Source organism: Choloepus didactylus, chromosome 17 (assembly GCF_015220235.1).
Source record: "Choloepus didactylus isolate mChoDid1 chromosome 17, mChoDid1.pri, whole genome shotgun sequence".
NCBI lineage: Eukaryota > Metazoa > Chordata > Mammalia > Pilosa > Megalonychidae > Choloepus > Choloepus didactylus.
The window spans coordinates 47396925-47416692 of record NC_051323.1 but is presented as its reverse complement, the minus strand read 5'-3'; the positions used below and the strand labels follow the sequence as shown (position 1 = coordinate 47416692).

The 19768-nt window shown below is 37.6% G+C and overlaps 1 protein-coding gene and 1 long non-coding RNA gene across 3 annotated transcripts in view; both read left to right on the top strand.

The window, feature by feature from the left end:
• Nucleotides 1-19768, top strand: part of CAMKMT (calmodulin-lysine N-methyltransferase) — a 499328-nt gene that overhangs the window by 208948 nt on the left and 270612 nt on the right. The gene's annotated exons all lie outside the window — the stretch shown is intronic.
• LOC119512541 overlaps nucleotides 1-19768 on the top strand; it is a 205304-nt gene that overhangs the window by 157383 nt on the left and 28153 nt on the right. Inside the window, exon 2 of the long non-coding RNA XR_005212402.1 lies at nucleotides 11546-11587. This is a non-coding gene — a long non-coding RNA (uncharacterized LOC119512541). The remainder of the gene's footprint in view (nucleotides 1-11545; nucleotides 11588-19768) is intronic.

Sequence of the window (19768 nt, the reverse complement as noted above, 5' to 3'; positions counted from 1 at the left end):
TTAGTTTTCTACCTAGTCCCACATCTGCTTTATGTATGTTTTGTGTCTGCTGTCTTGTCACACCCCTCCCCCTATGTTTTAAACTCCTTAATGATAGAGATTTCAAGTCAGTACATGTAGGTCAGGGTTCCCCAAGGAAACAGAACCAACGTATATAAATATAGAAATAGATGTATTATGATATTTGTTATAGGAATTGTCTCAGGCAACTGTGGGGATTGGCAAGTCCAGATTCTATAGGGCAGGCCACAAGTTGGAAACTCCAATGAAAGTTTATGATGAATGCCCCAGGAGAAGCTGGCTGGCTGAAGTAGAGATGGAAATTCTTCTTTCTGATAGCTGAAATCATCAGTTCTCCCTTCAAGGCCTTCAACTGATTGGATGAGACTTCTCTCATTGCTGAAGGCAATCTCCTTTGTTGATTGTGGATGTAATCAGCCATAGATGCAATCAATTTACTGATGATTTAAATCCATAAAATAGCTTCACAGTAACAATCAGGCCATTGCTTTGCTTGAGCAAACAACTGGACACTGTAACCTAGCCAAGTTGACATGTGAACTTAACCATCACAGTACACATTAGATTTCTTTTTATATATAGTTTTATATATGGTACGTAATATTAAATATTAGCAAAGAATTGCAGGAGACTTCAAAGTTGAGAAAAATATACACAAACCATTTAACTTTTGGACTTTGGGTACTTTCAGTCAGAGGAGAGAGAGGAAAATAATGGGAAGAACATGATATCAGAAAAAAGCACTATAGGATCCCTTTTAGGAAGATATAAGAGGAAGGCAAAAATTAAAAGTGATCAGTGTAAATCTCCCTGGCAATGTGGAACATGACTCCCAGGGAGGAATCTAGACCCGGCATCGTGGGATGGAGAACATATTCTTGACCAAAAGGGGGATATGAAATGAAATGAAACAAGCTTCAGTAGTGGAGAGATTACAAAAGAACCCAAGAGATCACTGTGGTAGGCACTCTTATGCACAATATAGATAATCCTTTTTAGGTTCTAATGAATTGGAATAGCTAGCAGTAAATACCTGAAACTATCAAACTACAACCCAGAACCCTTGAATCTTGAAGACGATTGTATAAAAATGTAGCTTATGAGGGGTGACAAGGTGATTGGGAAAGCCATATGGACAACACTCCCCTTTGTCCAGTGTGTGGATGGATGAGTAGAAAAATGGGGGCAAAAAAACAAAAAACACCAAGTGTTCTTTTTTACTTTAATTGTTCTTTTTCACTGTAATTTTTACTCTTATTTTGTGTGTGTGTGTGGTAATGAAAACGTTCAAAAATTAATTTTGGTGGTGAATGCACAACTATATAATGGTACTGTGAACAAGTGAATGTATTCTCTGTATGACTGCATGGTATGTGAATATATCTCAATAAAATTGAATTTAAAAAAATAAAAACCTTGGAAAGCTCAAAAAAAAAAATTAAAAGTGATCATAATTGATTATCTGTAGGGTGACTGCAAAATTTGTCATCCAAATTCAGATGTCATAGGGTCCTGTAAAGTACATGCCAGAACAACAAGTGTAAACCAGGATGTCTTGGGCAAAGTGGGACCTAGGGTTACACATTTTTCTGCCATCTTAGAGTTCCTGTGAGTATTTTCTTCTCTTGCTGATAACGTGTTTTCATCCAGCAAAGCTGGATTCCATATGTGATGAATGGACTCTGTAGGCCATTTAGTCTCTTGGGTTTTCGTTTGCTATTTTTTATTATACTGATGTGACCAATATGCTCAATATATTCTGGTGACTTTCCTATCCCTTGGGATAGATTGGTCTCTCCTTCAGAGCTATTTTCTAACAGATTCTGAGTCTCTTCATTGGGAAATGATTATTGACCCCCTACCCTTGGAATTCCTTTGTGGACCATGTTTCACACACACACAAGAATTCTATATTTATATACACATACACTTTTTAATGTTTTTAAATTTTAACTTCTAGCTTACAGAAAAGTTGCTTTACTTGTATTCAAATACCCTTTACTCATGCACTAATTATTTACATTTTGCCCTATTCTCGCTCTCTCCATGTGTGTGTATATATTTATAATTTACACATATAATTTTTTTCAGAACCAATTAAAAGTAAGTTGCAGACATGATATCCTTTTACCCCTAAGTACTTCAGTGTGAATTTTCTGAGAACAAGGATCTAAATACAGTGATCAAAATCAGGGAATTTAACATTGATACAAAACTGTTATCTAATCCACAATTCATATTCATATTTCATCTGTTGTCTCAATGATATCCTTTATAGCTATTTTCCCACTCCAATATCCAATCCAGGATCATGCCATTTCATTTAGTTGTAATGTTCGTTTAGTCATCTTTAATCCAGAATAGTTTCTCAGACCTTCGTTGTCTCTTTTGACCTTGACATTTTTTTAAGTGTACAGGACAAGTTATTTTGTTGAATGGCCTTTGGGTTTGTCTTCTCTTTTCTCTTGATCAGACTCAGGTTTTTCATTCTTGGCAGGCATATCACAGAAGTGATATACTCTTATCAGTTCATCATATCAGGGCACATGATATTTGTTTGTTCTGTCATTGGTGATGTTGACTCTGATCATTGGTTTTGCAGGTTTTTCCACTATACAGTAAATGTTTTTCCTTTTATAATTAATAAGTAATTGTGGGGAAATACTTTGAATCTATTTAAATATAGTGTTCCTCATCAAAATTTCACCTGCCAGTTTTAGTATCTATTGATAAATCCTGACTGAATCAGTTATTACTGTAATGGTTGCCAAATGGTCATTCTCTATCTACATCATTCCTTCTAAATTTATTAGTTAGCATTCTATGGTTAAGAAGAGCTTTCCCTTTCCTCCTAGTACATTTGTATATACATATATAGGTATGTATTTTAGTATGGACTTGGATCTTTTTTTTTAATTCTATGGGTTAAAATTTTTTGTTTTCCTTATTTATTCTGATGCTGAAATTGTCCGAGATTTGGTTAGTGGGAGCCCGTGCTAGCTGGCTCCTTTGTCCTTTTGACATCTCTCTCTCATTCTTTGTATGTTTTTTACTTTATGACACAACAAGGTATTCTAGGCTCATCTTGTACTTCCCATCCCCCAGTTACAGAATCCGCCATTCCTCCAAGGAACCCTCAGTCTTTTTTAATGTAAAATGGAAATTAGAAACCCAGATATGGGTTCCTGGTGTGCTCAGTGTTACTGGGATGTTATTGCCCTCTCAGGGGGTAGAACTAAAAAATGTATATTAATGAATATGAATTCGTACTGATATATCTCCAGTTCTAATCCAACAGTACCATGTTCATTCCTGCTTTCCCTTTTTATATTTGTAACTCTCTCCTTTATCAGTGGAAAACATGGCTCCCATTATCTTCGATCTATTTACTCATTCACTGAATTTTAGCATGTATAGAAAGTAGTTTCAGAATTGCTAACAAACAAATCTACTAACTAGAGTTCAATATTTGTTTGCCATTCTTTTTGTCTTTAGACTGGGAGTATAAAGTCAAAATATAGTATAAAAAGTTTCTTGAGTTTAGTCCCCAGTCCCACCACTGCCTTCAGTATGGTTATGTTATTTATTTGAAATACAGTAAAGTTCATTTGTTTCTGTTTGTGTTCCATTTTAAGGTTTTTTCCCCCCACATCCTTGTTGGTTTGGCGCTATTTTATTTATTTTTTACTACATAAACCATTATCATGGTTCCAAAAGTCAAAACTTTACGAAAAGATATACTCAGAGAAATGTCATTGTGCTCCCCCACCCATAACCACACTTGTACCTCATTCCCACCCACTCTTTCTAGGTAACCTATCTCTGATTTATCCAGCCTTTATTTCTTTTGAAAAAATAAGCAGGTGTGTATATTTTCTTGTTTTATCTTCTATCTTACACAAAAAGTACTATACTAAACATACTACTGCACTTTGCTTTTTTTTCACTTAACAATATATCCTGGAAATCACTCTGTATCAGTTGATAGAGATCTTTCTCATTCTTTTTTATAGCCACGTATTGCTTCTTTGTGTTAATATACCATGGTTTATATAACCATTCTCCTGTATGTGGACATTTAGACTGTTTCCATATTTTGCACTTAAACAATGCTGTAATTAATAACCTTGAATATATATATTTTTGTATTATTCGAGGTGTTTTATTAGGGCAAATTATTATTAGAATTGCAATTTCTGGGTCAAAAGGTAAATGCAAATATAGTTTTATTAGATATTGTCAAATTCCCTTTTATAATAAGGGTTGTGCCACTCTGCATACCCACCAACAATATCTCAGAGCACCTGTTTCCCCACAGCATTGACAACAGAGTGTTTTGTCAAGCTTTTTATTTTGCAATCTGATAAGTGAGAAAAGGTATCTCAGTGCAGTTTTAATTTGCACATATTGCAAATGAAATCGAACATCTTATCAGATGTGTAAGGGATATGTGTGTGTGTGTGTGTGTGTGTGTGTGTGTGTGTAGCTATGCTTCTGTATTTTGATAATTGCCTATTATGTCCTTTGTCTATTTTCCAGTCAGTTTTTCTAGTCTCTTTTTTCCCCCTCAAATTTTGAGTCCCTTCTTTACCTTTGATATGTGTTGCAGATATTTTCTATCAATTTAATATGCCTTTGACTTTTGTTATGGTGTTTTATGTTTGCTTGTGTTTTTCTTCTTGCCATGCTAAACGTTTTCTTTAATTTTTGTTAACTTTTATGTAGTCAAATTTATTAAATTTTTCTTTTATTACATTTGGATTTTTGAGTTATAGTCTTTCCCTACGCCCAGATTTTAGAGTACTTTACTCATGTTTTCTTCAAGTACTTATATAGTTTCATTTTTTTACATTTAGATTTCTGATCCATTTGAAATTTATTCTTGTGAATATTAAGATGTGTCTAATTTTATTTTTTTCCAAATGGCTTTCCATTTATTCCAGCACCACTGACTAAAAAGTCCATCTTTGTCCCAATGATTTAACTTGTCACTTTATTAGTTCCTGTTCAGAGGGTGATGTATATTGGTCAAACTAAAGCTGAGAGGCCAAGACAGGCCAAATGAAGTTTATGTGATCCCATAACCTTGCTAGACTCAATCTGTAGGCCGTACTGTATACTCTTGGAAACAATGGTTTGAAATAACTATGTTTGGGAGGTCTTAATGTTTTAAATTTAGTTTGCCCCAACTGGAAGGGTACAAGAAAACAATTTCAATTTTGGTGTTCAATTAAATACATACCATATTTATTCCTAAAATAGTCAATAAAATTCTTATTTAAAAGATGATTCTATCATTACCTGGACATTTGGAAAACTTAGCACTTAATGTCAAGGATTATTTTATTGCTGGTTCAAAATGTCTGTTTATACAAATCAAGAAGGATTTCCAGCAGCTTGACCCTTCTTTTCTTTTCCTTTTTAAGCTGGTAGAGTCAATGGTTAAAGGACAAAAATTCTAAATTGATTGAGTTACAAATGAATACAGTGCTAATTAAGCCAGGCCATTGTCTTTAAAGTAAAGTCAGTGCATTGGAAGTCAGATTTCTCTTGCTGTGTAGTCAAACTGCCTAAGGCTGCAACTGCTTCCTTATTAGGTTACTGGCTATGGGGAGATGTCATTGTTTGCTGCTGTAGCTAGGCTTTCTGTTAAAAATCACAGCATGAGGCTTACACTGCTGCAACCATTATCCAGTGCTAACATGTCACTAAAGGTCTACTAATAGAACAAGAGGAAAAATATCAATCTTTAATTTTAGAACAGCTGAGTAACCTGTAGCACCTGTTCATTTTCTCTCATCAACCCACTTAAAACAAGACTAGAGTGATCCTTTGATGGGCAGGCTATAAGATCCTAGTACTTTTTTTCTTTCTCTATTTTCTTACCAGAAGAAAATTTAGAATTTAAGTAAGTCTGAATAAATACAAAATAAACTATAAAAGAAAATTTTTTTAAAAATTTTATATACAAGCTAGGATGATCTGTTGTAATCAAATGATTCGGCTATTTTTAAGTGATTTTTAAAAGAATAGTTTTGTTTAATTTTCTGAAGTGCATTTTGTAAAAAGCTAATTGATGGGGTCAAAAAGCAAATTTTCTATAACGAGCAGAAACTCTTTCAAGCTTTAGTTAACAACCAGCTTATAGTTACCTATTCAAATATAATAAACAGATTTAGAACTCAGCAGCATCACAATATGGGTCAAAATTAAAGAAGGCATATGTGGCCTACTCACGGGAGAAGCAAAAAGTAAAGTATGGCTTTGGCAAACCTCCATTAGCAAACATTCTTTGTAATGGAAGACTAAGTACTACCTAATTAGCAAATAAACATAAAATAATAAAAGCAACATGCAATTTAGTAAACCTTTACAGTCTCAAAGTATATCCATCTCTAATTTAGTTAAATTTAAAAATAAATTAATACTCTGAACCTGTCACTTTACTACATATTGAGAATATAAGGATGAGAAGGATGAGTAATACATATACCCTGCTCTCCCTCATGAAACTTGTAATCTATTATTGATCCTCTAAATCAAAACTTTTTGCAGAGCTAGTATACATATAGTTTTGCTTTTTGTTTCTTTGCAGATGAGGAAATTGAGACCCAGAAGATTGTGACGCCTAATGTCACAAGATAAGTGGCTGAACAAGGATTAGAAGGGCCTCTGACTTCTAGTTTAGGGCTTTTTTTTTTTTTTTTTTTTTTTTTTTAACTCTATCAAAATGAAGACACCAGAGAGGTGGAGGGGTTTACAAAGGCACACTTTTTATGGATATCTTGTGAAACAATTGAGTGGAGTAAAAATATGGAAACATTTAATTCAAAAACTAATTCTAATGAGGGAAATCTAGAGGTCAGATATAATAAAGTATCTTCAAAAAGGGATGTCATTAAAATAATAAATTACATCTTTTACAGAGAGAGTGATCTTTTGTCTGAAAGACATTCATTGGCATCTAATCACATTCTTTTTTATTTGGATATGGGAAATACCTTAGACTGCTTAGACACATACATACACACCTTTGACCAATTTCACATTTGAAATCTGACGTTTAGCTCTAAAATCTCCTTCTTAGCCCAAAGCTGTTGTTCTCCTTGTCCTGGGCATTCCAACTTTGAGCATTTCTTCAGTGGTCACTTGTGTGATGCATCTCTCCTGAGCTCTACATCAGAGCAGGCTCAGCCTCATTCTGCCACGACCATTTCCATCATCACAAGTACTTGATCTGTTTCACGTTTTATGGAATCGATAAATCTCATCCCTAAAGAGTCCAGCAGGCCTTTGATTCCTGACCTGACATTTGCTAATGCTATTCCTGATGACCTGCCACTACGGATCTGCAGCACTGCACTCTGTGTTTGACAACACTCATAATATGAATCAATATTCAGCATTCAGTAAGTGAGCCGGGGAGTCATTTCACTGCTGCAAAAGGCTGCATTGCCCCTGGGCAGCTGTCAGAAATGGGTAGTTATTAATAGCCCTCTCTTTTCACTTAGCATAGTCAGTAGGGGTCAGGCATGAAATGATTTAATCAGTTTATGATATCTGTGACAGAGAGCACTTAAAATGTAATCACAAAATTTAGGTAGAAGTGTCCCTGGGCTGTTGTAATGTTTTTCTCACTTAATTTTCCCTAATGCTGATACAGTGTAGTACACACAGAGAGACTGACCATACAGCAAGATGATACAGGACTTGGTGTTGGTTTCATTTCTCCATCTGCAAACTTGCCTTTTTAGTGGGATTTTTTTTCTTTGAAATATAGACTGTAAATCCCTAAGGATAAAGGTAAATCCCTTGGGTTGGCTTGTGAATGGCCTACCTTTGCAAATATGTCTTGTGTTGAAGGGTGTTGTGGATGGAAAAAAGAGAACCTGATTGGGCAGAAGAGGCTCAGGCTCATAAGTTTCTCTCTGTAGTCCCCAAAGAAAAGGTGAATGCAGTAGAATTCTGAGGACACTGTCAAAGTACAAAAACCTCTGCTAGAACCATATTGGTCATCTTATTATAGAGTCCTCAGGCAGCCACTAGGAAATTAGCTCAGCGGAAGAGTAAAAACTGTTCTAGGATGGTGGTCAGGAGGACAGTGCCTCACCAGGGAGTGGTAAGAGTTCAAGTAAAAGAAGAGTGGGTTAAGAAAACGGCAGATGAAAGAGTAACCTAAAACTGAAAAGACAGTGAATGATATCATTACAGGTTTAATGGTTTGCAATACATGGAACAAGATTGATACAATGGTTGGGGCTTGAAATCAGGAAAATCCAGGTTCAAATCCCATCTCTGCACCTCAGATTCCTCATCTGGGATAATATCCATTTCATAGAGTTGTTAGGAGTATTAAATGAGAACTTATATAAAGTGTCTGGCACATAAGAGGTGCTCAAAAGATATTACTTCTCTTTCTCTTTTTTCTTGTACCCAGAGGCCTAAATTTGTTTAATTATAATGCAATAGGGAGGATGGTTTTGAACTGAAGGTCATGTGGACAGGGATCATCACCACAGCTGTCCCTGACTGTCCCTCCTGCAGTACTGTCCCTGCCCCTGGCATGCTTGGCCCCCAAAGACACACTGATCACGCTAACACTCCTAATGAAGGAGCAGGAAAAAGCCTTAGCTTAGAATGTTCTGCAGCAATTTTAGGGAAATGGAAAAAAGATTAGAAAATAAAAATCATGGAAATATGCTGAGTTTACATTTATGATTCTAATGTTAATTAATGTTTGCCCCCAATGTGCTTAGTTCTTATATTCAGCAAATATTTACTCAGCATCCTACCATGAGCTTCTTGTGTATTGGCATAGTTTATGGGGACAGTCAACTCCAGGTCCAGGTTCCCTCCTGCCTCATTCCTGACTGTGTTGGATATCATAGAATGAATGTTAAACAAAACATACCGCTTTCAGTCCCATTCTAGAGTTCTCTGTTAATCTAGAACTTTAGTAATTCTGCCCTTGCCCAGGACCCATTTCTCTCTAAGTTCTTTGGTTGCAGCAGTTCTTTCCCTGTTTTTCTAAGCTAGGAAGCCATGGTCTCATATGAAACCATAAGCCCTAATAACAAGTGTCTCTTGAGGTATGCAGAATTCTAAGATGGGGTCTCTGGTATACGCTCACCTTCTTCCAGTTAAATCTGGGTCTGGAGGTCAAAGACAAAGAAAGTCAGAGAGTGGAAGGATGGGAAGGATTTGACATGTCATAGCTGGCTTGATGGTGGAGGGGGCCACATGGCAAGGAATGTGGACAACCTATAGAAGCTGAAAGTAGCCCTGGATGACAACCCGCAAAGAAACAGACCTCAGTCCTACAACCCCAAGGAACTGAATTCTGCTTATTAGAAAAATGAGCTTGGAAGTGGATTTTTCACCAGATCCTCCAGATGAGAACTCAGTCTGGCCAACATTTTGATTTCAGCCTTGTGATATCCTGAGCAAAGATTCCAGTCATGCCATGGCAGACTTCTGACCAACAGAACTGTAAGCTAGTAAATACGTGTTGTTTTAAGCTGGTGAATTTGTGGTAATTTGTTACGCAGCAGTAGAAAACTAACTTATCTCCTCTCTTTGGTCCTTGCCTATTCCACATTAGTTTCCTCCTAGGTCAAAAGAAAACATGATCTCCTTTTTCTCTTCTCATATCCTATATCCTTTTCTGGGACATCCAATAAGTTCTTCTTTCAGCTGGAGGAAAATGTTCTCAGTTTGTTTGCAGAAAGAGATGATTGCAATCTTCTGAAGCTAGTGAATGACTAAGGTTTTTTCTCACTTTTGTTTACCAGCTCTGTCCACTTCTTCAAGCCCTCTTTGATGACTAATCATGTAGGCTCCCCCAGGGGAAACTCTCTGCCAGAATACTATGATTATAGTTTTATAATCCTAAAAGCACTGAAAATGTACATTGAGTGGGAAAAATAATTCACTCCAAGGGAGGGGAAGAATCCTTCTCTCACAGCAGGAAGACACTGTGCCAAGGCACCTGCCACAACCTCAAGAACTATTCATATATTTCAAAAACAATTCTTTCAAAGAGGATTATTATCTTTTGGCTTTTTGGCTTATCATAAAGAGCCCAAAAGCCTCAAATTCCAGTAAGTCAATGTCTGATGTGATGTCCATCAACCCCACCCCATCAGGGACTTTCATCCTAGAAAAACAGAATGGGTCTTTCTGAACTCTGGCCATACACTTTTGTTCCCGACACCACTTCTATCATGTTAAAAGTTGTGGCCTTATGTGGAGAGCATCTTTACTCCATTCTTGCCTGACTTGGTATATAGTGTATGGTTCTGATTATTTTTAGATTCTAGATTTTTAAAATGTGAGAGATCCATGCTGATCTGCCTGAATTTGAAGCAGATTAGAAGTGGGCAGGGAATGGAAAGGGAAGCTGTAGAGAAAAGGAGAGTGCGTATGGGGGACAGAGGAGCCATAGCCAAATAAAAACCCTGCTAAAAGAGGCAATATCAGCACAAAGAACATCAATGTATATATTTTTAACACTGACAGCCATGTAAGATTGCATTTTCATATAAAATGTATGTATGGAAAATTTTCATATATAGAGATTGTGAATTTGTTAAATCAGTTATGTAATGTCTACAAGAAGGCTAAAAGTAAGCTGGGCACTTGAGAAGACACTGAACATAGGGAGTTTACAGGCTTCTGTTACATCTTTATTCTGTCTCCATGTGGTGGATATGGGAGAAGTCATAGCTTAAAAATAATATCTGTTGAACATTTATTCACTGTCTTCTGAACCAAAGGAGTTCTCTGAGAGCTTGCAGTGCCTGGAGGAGTCATATTCTGTCGTCCCTTCTTCTCACTTCTCTTGTACTTTGGGATTAAGCTGGTATATTGCTTTGTATATTGATTAAGGAGGCACAGTAACACTGGGTTAAAGTGAAGAGTGTTGTGAAATATAAAGGGAACCGTGGGCATTCTATATATATTCTTTTACTATCTCTATCTTTCCATTATGATTTTTTTTATTTAGGAGACTATTTTAAAATTCCCAAATTAGTGTTTTACATCAATTTTTGGAATCTTGTGAAGACCTATTTATTTTCATAAATATTTCATGTGTATTTGGAAACCAGGAGTCTTCTCCAGTTGTTTTTGTATCATTTTCTATGTTTTTCCTTTAGATCGAGGATATTAATTGTGATGTTAATTGTGAAGATATTATTTGTTTTCACTGATATTTGATCTACGTTCTATATTTTTTTTGCCTATTTTCATGGGGACTATCAAGGATGAGACTTGAAGCTAAAATTTTAAATTATCTGTCAGTGATAATTTAAAGCCAATTATTTTTAAAAGCAGTTTCTTCAGTGCTCTGTAATGTAAAAATAAAATAAAATAAAATTCACATCCGTGCCACTTAGCCACAAAATTTCAGGTGGTGTTCTAGAGTCCTGGGTAGAGTGAATGGTAGTAATCCAGTCACAAGACTACATAGTCCTATTCTGTTGGGGCAGAAACCTATATTTGCAGGATTTTCATTCTCTCTTAGATTGCTGAGACAAAGAACTGGATGCACAGTGCCATGCAGTTGGTAGGTATGCCTTATCTATCAAATAATTGAATTCATAAAGTTACTCCAGAAACCTGAGCATGAAGATCTTAAATTCCTATTGTCCAGGTGACCAAGTATATGGCACATGCATAATTTTAGGAGGGTTGGAAGTTCTAAAGGGAATTATGCATGTGGCCCTTGGTGTTCCCTGGGCTGTTACTGGTAAGTCTTGAAGGTCCCTGAAACTTTATGCACTAGAAAGAAACATGTCAAATTTGCCTTCTTGAATAGTTTTATCAGGGTCACCTGTAATTTATTTATTTATTTTTTTTAATCATCATTTTATTGAGATATGTTCACATACCACGCAGTCATACAAAACAAATCGTACTTTCGATTGTTTACAGTACCATTACATAGTTGTACATTCATCACCTAAATCAATCCCTGACACCTTCATTAGCACACACACAAAAATAACAAGAATAAAAATTAGAGTGAAAAAGAGCAATTGAAGTAAAAAAGAACACTGGGTACCTTTGTCTGTTTGTTTCCTTCCCCTATTTTTCTACTCATGCATCCATAAACTAGACAAAGTGGAGTGTGGTCCTTATGGCTTTCCCAATCCCATTGTCACCCCTCATAAGCTACATTTTTACACAATTGTCTTCGAGATTCATGGGTTCTGGGTTGTAGTTTGATAGTTTCAGGTATCCACCACCAGCTACCCCAATTCTTTAGAACCTAAAAAGGGTTGTCTAAAGTGTGCGTAAGAGTGCCCTCCAGAGTGACCTCTCGGCTCATTTTGGAATCTCTCTGCCACTGAAGCTTCTTTCATTTCCTTTCACATCCCCCTTTTGGTCAAGAAGATGTTCTCCGTCCCACGATGCCGGGTCTACATTCCTCCCCGGGAGTCATATTCTGCGTTGCCAGGGAGATTCACTCCCCTGGGTGTCTGATCCCACGTAGGGGGGAGGGCAGTGATTTCACCTTTCAGGTTGGCTTAGCCAGAGACAGAGGGCCACATCTGAGCAACAAAGCATTCAGGAGGAGACTCTTAGGCACAAATATAGGGAGGCCTAGCCTCTCCTTTGCAGCAACCGTCTTCCCAAGGGTAAAACTTATGGTAGAGGGCTCAACCCATCAAACCACCAGTCCCCTATGTCTGTGGTCATGTTAGCAACCATGGAGGTGGGTTAGGCGAATACCCCTGCACTCTCCACAGGATCCTCAAGGGGGCACTACATCTTTTTTTTTTTTCCTTGTTTTTCTTTCTTTTTTTTTTTTTTTTTTAACTTTCCCTTCTTTTTTAAATCAACTGTATGAAAAAAAAAGTTAAAAAGAAAACAAACATACAATAAAAGAACATTTCAAAGAGACCATAACAAGGGAGTAAGAAAAAGACAACTAACCTAAGATAACTGCTTAACTTCCAACATGTTCCTACTTTACCCCAAGAAAGTTACATAATATAGCAACATTTCTGTGAACTTGTTCCTACTATATCCATCAGAATTTAACAGATCATAGTCATTTCTGGGCATCCCCAGAACGTTAAATAGCTTATCTGTTCTTCTTGGATTATTGTTCCCCCTTCCTTAATTGCTCTCTACTGCTAGTTCCCCTACATTCTACATTATAAACCATTTGTTTTACATTTTTCAAAGTTCACATTAGTGGTAGCATATAATATTTCTCTTTTTGTGCCTGGCTTATTTCGCTCAGCATTATGTCTTCAAGGTTCATCCATGTTGTCATATGTTTCACGAGATCGTTCCTTCTTACTGCTGCGTAGTATTCCATCGTGTGTATATACCACATTTTATTTATCCACTCATCTGTTGAAGGACATTTGGGTTGTTTCCATCTCTTGGCAATTGTGAATAATGCTGCTATGAACATTGGCGTGCAGATATCTGTTTGTGTCACTGCTTTCCGATCTTCCGGGTATATACTGAGAAGTGCAATCGCTGGATCGAATGGTAGCTCTATATCTAGTTTTCTAAGGAACTGCCAGACTGACTTCCAGAGTAGCTGAACCATTATACAGTCCCACCAACAATGAATAAGAGTTCCAATTTCTCCACATCCCCTCCAGCATTTGTAGTTTCCTGTTTGTTTAATGGCAGCCATTCTAACCGGTGTTAGATGGTATCTCATTGTGGTCTTAATTTGCATCTCTCTAATAGCTAGTGAAGCTGAACATTTTTTCATGTGTTTCTTGGCCATTTGTATTTCCTCTTCAGAGAACTGTCTTTTCATATCTTTTGCCCATTTTATAATTGGGCTGTCTGTACTATTGTCATTGAGTTGTAGGATTTCTTTGTATATGCAAGATATCAGTCTTTTGTCAGATACATGGTTTCCAAAAATTTTTTCCCATTGAGTTGGCTGCCTCTTTACCTTTTTGAGAAATTCCTTTGAGGTGCAGAAACTTCTAAGCTTGAGGAGTTCCCATTTATCTATTTTCTCTTTTGTTGCTTGTGCTTTGGGTGTAAAGTCTAGGAAGTGGCCGCCTAATACAAGGTCTTGAAGATGTTTTCCTACATTATCTTCTAGGAGTTTTATGGTACTTTCTTTTATATTGAGATCTTTGGTCCATTTTGAGTTAATTTTTGTGTAGGGGGAGAGGTAGGGGTCCTCTTTCATTCTTTTGGATATGGATATCCAACTCTCCCAGCCCCATTTGTTGAAAAGACCATTATGACTCAGTTCAGTGACTTTGGGGGCCTTATCAAAGATCAGTCGGCCATAGATCTGAGGGTCTATCTCTGAATTCTCAGTTCGATTCGATTGATCTATATGTCTATCTTTGTGCCAGTACCATGCTGTTTTGGCAACTGTGGCTTTATAATAAGCTTCAAAGTCAGGGAGTGTAAGTCCTCCCATTTCGTTTTTCTTTTTTAGAGTGTCTTTAGCAATTCGAGGCATCTTCCCTTTCCAAATAAATTTGATAACTTGCTTTTCCAAGTCTGCAAAGTAGGTTGTTGGAATTTTGATTGGGATTGCATTGAATCTGTAGATGAGTTTGGGTAGAATTGACATCTTAATGACATTCAGTCTTCCTATCCATGAACATGGAATATTTTTCCATCTTTTAAGGTCCCCTTCTATTTCTTCTGGTAGAGTTATGTAGTTTTCTTTGTATAGGTCTTTTACATCTTTGGTTAAGTTTATTCCTAGGTACTTGATTTTTTTAGTTGCTATTGAAAATGGTATCTTTTTCTTGAGTGTCTCTTCAGTTTGTTCATTTCTAGCATATAGAAACATTACTGACTTATGTACATTAACCTTGTATCCCGCTACTTTGCTAAATTTGTTTATTAGCTCTAGTAGCTGTAACGTCAATTTCTCAGGGTTTTCTAGATATAAGATCATATCATCTGCAAACAATGACAGTTTTACTTCTTCTTTTCCAATTTGGATGCCTTTTATTTCTTTGTCTTGCCGGATTGCCCTGGCTAGCACTTCCAGCACAATGTTTAATAACAGTGGTGACAGCGGGCATCCTTGTCTTGTTCCTGATCTTAGAGGGAAGGCTTTCAGTCTCTCACCATTGAGTACTATGCTGGCTGTGGGTTTTTCATATATGCTCTTTATCATGTTGAGGAAGTTTCCTTCAATTCCTACCTTTTGAAGTGTTTTTATCAAAAAGGGATGTTGGATTTTGTCAAATGCTTTTTCAGCATCTATTGAGATGATCAATTGATTTTTCCCTTTCGAGTTTTTAATGTGTTGTAATACATTGATTGTTTTTTTATGTTGAACCATCCTTGCATGCCTGGAATGAACCCCACTTGGTCATGGTGTATGATTTTTTTAATGTGTCTTTGGATTCGATTTGCAAGTATTTTGTTGAGGATTTTTGCATCTATATTCATTAGGGAGATTGGCCGGTAGTTTTCCTTTTTTGTAGCATCTTTGCCTGGTTTTGGTATTAGATTGATGTTAGCTTCATAAAATGAGTTAGGTAGTGTTCCCTTTTCTTCAATGTTTTGAAAGAGTTTGAGTAAGATTGGTGTCAGTTCTTTCTGGAAAGTTTGGTAGAATTCCCCTGTGAAGCCATCTGGCCCTGGGCATTTATTTGTGGAAAGATTTTTGATGACTGATTGGATCTCTTTGCTTGTGATGGATTGGTTGAGGTCTTCTATTTCTTCTCTGGTCAGTCTAGGTTGTTCATATGTTTCCAGGAAATTGTCCATTTCTTCTACATTGTCCAGTTTGTTGCCATACAGTTGTTCATAGTATCCTCTTATAAGTTTTTTAATTTCTTCAGGATCTGCAGTTATGTCACCTTTTTCATTCATTATTTTGTTAATATGGGTCTTCTCTCTTTTTGATTTTGTCAGTCTAGCTAGGGGCTTGTCAATCTTGTTGATCTTCTCAAAGAACCAACTTTTGGTGATATTTATCCTCTCTATTGTTTTTTTGTTCTCTATGTCATTTATTTCTGCTTTAATCCTTGTTATTTCTTTTCTTCTACTTGGTTTAGGATTGGTTTGCTGTTCATTTTCTAGCTTCTTCAGTTGATCCATTAGTTCTTTGATTTTGGCTCTTTCTTCCTTTTTAATATATGCATTTACTGCTATAAATTTCCCCTTTAGCACTGCTTTTGCTGCATCCCATAGGTTTTGCTATGTTGTGTTCTCATTTTCATTCGTCTCTATATATTTAGCAATTTCTCTTGCTATTTCTTCTTTAACCCACTGATTGTTTAGGAGTGTGTTGTTTACCCTCCAGGTATTTGTGAATTTTCTAAGTCTCTGATGGTTATTGACTTCTAATTGTATTCCATTGTGGTCAGAGAATGTGCTTTGAATAATTTCAATCTTTTTAAATTTATTGAGGCTTGTTTTATGTCCCAGCATATGATCGATTCTGGAGAAAGTTCCGTGAGCACTAGAAAAGTATGTGTATCCTGGTGATTTGGGATGTAATGTCCTGTATATGTCTGTTAAATCTAATTCATTTTTCAGATTGTTTAGATTTTCAATTTCCTTATTGGTCTTCTGTCTGATTGATCTATCTATAGGAGAGAGTGATGTGTTGAAGTCTCCCACAATTATTGTGGAAACATTAATTGCTTCCTTTAGTTTTGCCAGTGTTTCTCTCATGTATTTTGTGGCACCTTGATTGGGTGCATAGACATTTACGATTGTTATTTCTTCTTGCTGAATTGCCCCTTTTATTAGTATGAGTGGCCTTCTTTGTCTCTCAAAACATCCCTGCATTTGAAGTCTATTTTATCTGAGATTAATATTGCTACACCTGCTTTCTTTTGGCTGTAGCTTGCATGAAATATTTTTTTCCATCCTTTCACTTTCAGTTTCTTTGTGTCCCTGTGTCTAAGATGAGTCTCTTGTATGCAACATATTGATGGTTCATTTTTTTTGATCCATTCTGCGAATCTATATCTTTTAATTGGGGAGTTTAATCCATTTACATTCAACGTTAAAACCGTGAAGGCATTTCTTGAATCGGCCATCTTATCCTTTGGTTTATGTTTGCCATATTTTTCCCTCTCTCTATTAATATCCTTTATTGTACCCATACCGAATCTCTTTAGTACTGAACCTTTCTCCAAGTCTCTCTGTCCTTTCTTTGTTTCTCTGTCTGTAGGGCTCCCTTTAGTATCTCCAGTAGGGCAGGTCTCTTGTTAGCAAATTCTCTCAGCATTTGTTTGTCTGTGAAAAATTTAAGCTCTCCCTCAAATTTGAAGGAGAGCTTTACTGGATAAAGTATTCTTGGCTGGAAATTTTTCTCACTCAGAATTTTAAATATATCGTGCCACTGCCTTCTTGCCTCCATGGTGGCTGCTGAGTAGTCACTACTTAGTCTTATGCTGTTTCCTTTGTATGTGGTGAATTGCTTTTCTCTTGCTGCTTTCAGAACTTGCTCCTTCTCTTCTGTGTTTGACAGTGTGATCAGTATATGTCTCGGAGTGGGTTTATTTGGATTTATTCTATTTGGGGTTCGCTGAGCATTTATGATTTGTGTATTTATGTTGTTTAGAAGCTTTGGGAAGTTTTCCCCAACAATTTCTTTGAATACTCTTCCTAGACCTTTACCCTTTTCTTCCCCTTCTGGGACACCAATGAGTCTTATATTTGGACGTTTCATATTATCTATCATATCCCTGAGGTCCATTTCCATTTTTTCAATTTTTTCCCCATTCTTTCTTTTATGCTTTCATTTTCCATTCTGTCATCTTTGAGGTCACTGATTCGTTGTTCAACTTCCTCTAGTCTTGTACTATGAGTGTCCAGAGTCTTTTTAATTTGGTCAACAGTTTCTTTAATTTCCATAAGATCATCCATTTTTTTTATTTAGTCTTGCAATGTCTTCTTTATGCTCTTCTAGAGTCTTCTTGATTTCCTTTATATCCCGTACTATGGTCTCATTGTTCATCTTTAGTTCTTTGAGTAGCTGCTCTAGGTGCTGTGTCTCTTCTGATCTTTTGATTTGGGTGCTTGGGCTTGGGTTATCCATATCGTCTGGTTTTTTCATATGCTTTATAATTTTCTGTTGTTTTTGGCCTCGTGGCATTTGCTGAACTTGATAGGGTTCTTTTAGGGTTTGTAGACCTATTGAAGTCCTTATCTCTAATTTATCAGATCTGCAGGTTCGTGGAGTACACTTTCTCTAACTAACCAGCAGGTGGCGTCCACGAGCTACCTGTTCTCCACAAGCCAGTTCTCCCCTGCTTAGCCTTTTTGGTGAGTGGGGGAGTGAGTCTTGTGGGGCCCAATTGGTGTACCAAGCTTGCGTGTGTAGTTGGTGTTGCCTGCCCTGTATGTGGGGCATGTTTCTGGGCAGTCGGGGAGGGGGGGTGGCCCTAACAATCAAATCTCCCTGGTGATCCTAGAGTTTTAAAGCTGCTGCAATAGTCTAATCCTTCAGTTCAGTCCTGCCACAGTTTGTCTCTGCCACTGACCCACAAGTCCTTGGTATTGGCGTATGGCTCCTGAGACTTGCAAGTGGGCCCCTCTTCCAGGCTGTGCACCCCAGGTCCTCTGTTGAGGGATGACTGTGCTATGTCACAGGTGAGTGCCGTCCCCCCAGGGCAGTTCTGGGCTGCTGGGCTGTGTAGGGAGGCTCCCAGTCTGCTCAAATGATGGCTGAGTGGGGCTTTGTTAATTCACACTGCTCCACCTTCCCAACTCTGGGAGAATCAGCTGAGGTTGCAGGGAAGGCTAATGTCCACGCCCAGTTTTGTGGTGTGTGCCTGTTATTTGAAGCACTTCCATCACACTGGGTTGTCTGGGGTAGCTCTGGGCTATGGGGCTGGCGATGGGCAGGAGTGTTTCCTGTCCACCAGGATTGTGGCTGTGAGCGGACACCCCCCTTTTCTTGGGAAGTTGTGGTGTTTAGTGAGTTTTCTCAGCCACTGGATTATTGCCTTTTGTCTCAGAGCTCTCTTAGTTCTGCTCTTGACTTGACGTGCCCAAATTGAAAGTCTTTGAAGCTTTCTGTATTGGGCTTCTTAGAGTAATTGTTTTACAAAAAGAAAAAAGGATTGAAAAAAAAAAAAAAAAAAAAAGGGCCCTCCTCAGAGATCTAATGGGTTATTGAAATGCTAAAAGACAAAGCAACCAGGGCCATTAAGGAAAGGTCCACAGGGCAGAGAGATCAGCTTTTCTTCGGGATTTGCATATGCGCCTCAAGGCCTGAGCTCCGCCCTTCCCCTTTCTGTGTTCACCAGAACTCCAAAAATCCTCTGCTTTTATTTTGGAGTTTTTCGTGTTGTTTTTTTTTTCTATGCCTGTCTCCTCTCTGCTGGGCTGGCTGCTCTCAGATTCTCTGGTGTCTGGTCTCAGTCTATCTATGGTTGGAGTTTGGATCAGTAGAATGAGTTTCCGATAAGGGCTGCCACTGCAGTTCTCCCTTCTCCTTCCCGGAGCTGGCAGCCCCTCCTCCCACGGGACTGAGCCTGGCAGGGAGGGGGGCGGGTCCCCTGGCCACAAAAACTTACAGATTTCACTGATCTCAGCAGTTCGACATTTTCATGAGTGTTGTATGAAGTATGCCCAAAGACAGATTGCTCTGTGGTGTCCAGTCCACGCAGTTCCTGGCTTTCTACCTACTTTCCTGGAGGAGTAACTAAAACATACAGCTCACCAGTCTGCCATCTTGCCCCGCCTCCCACCTGTAATTTGTTTTTAACATTCAGTTGCGAGAGTTCCTAAGAAAAAGATGCTGTAACACAGCCAGTCCATTAGC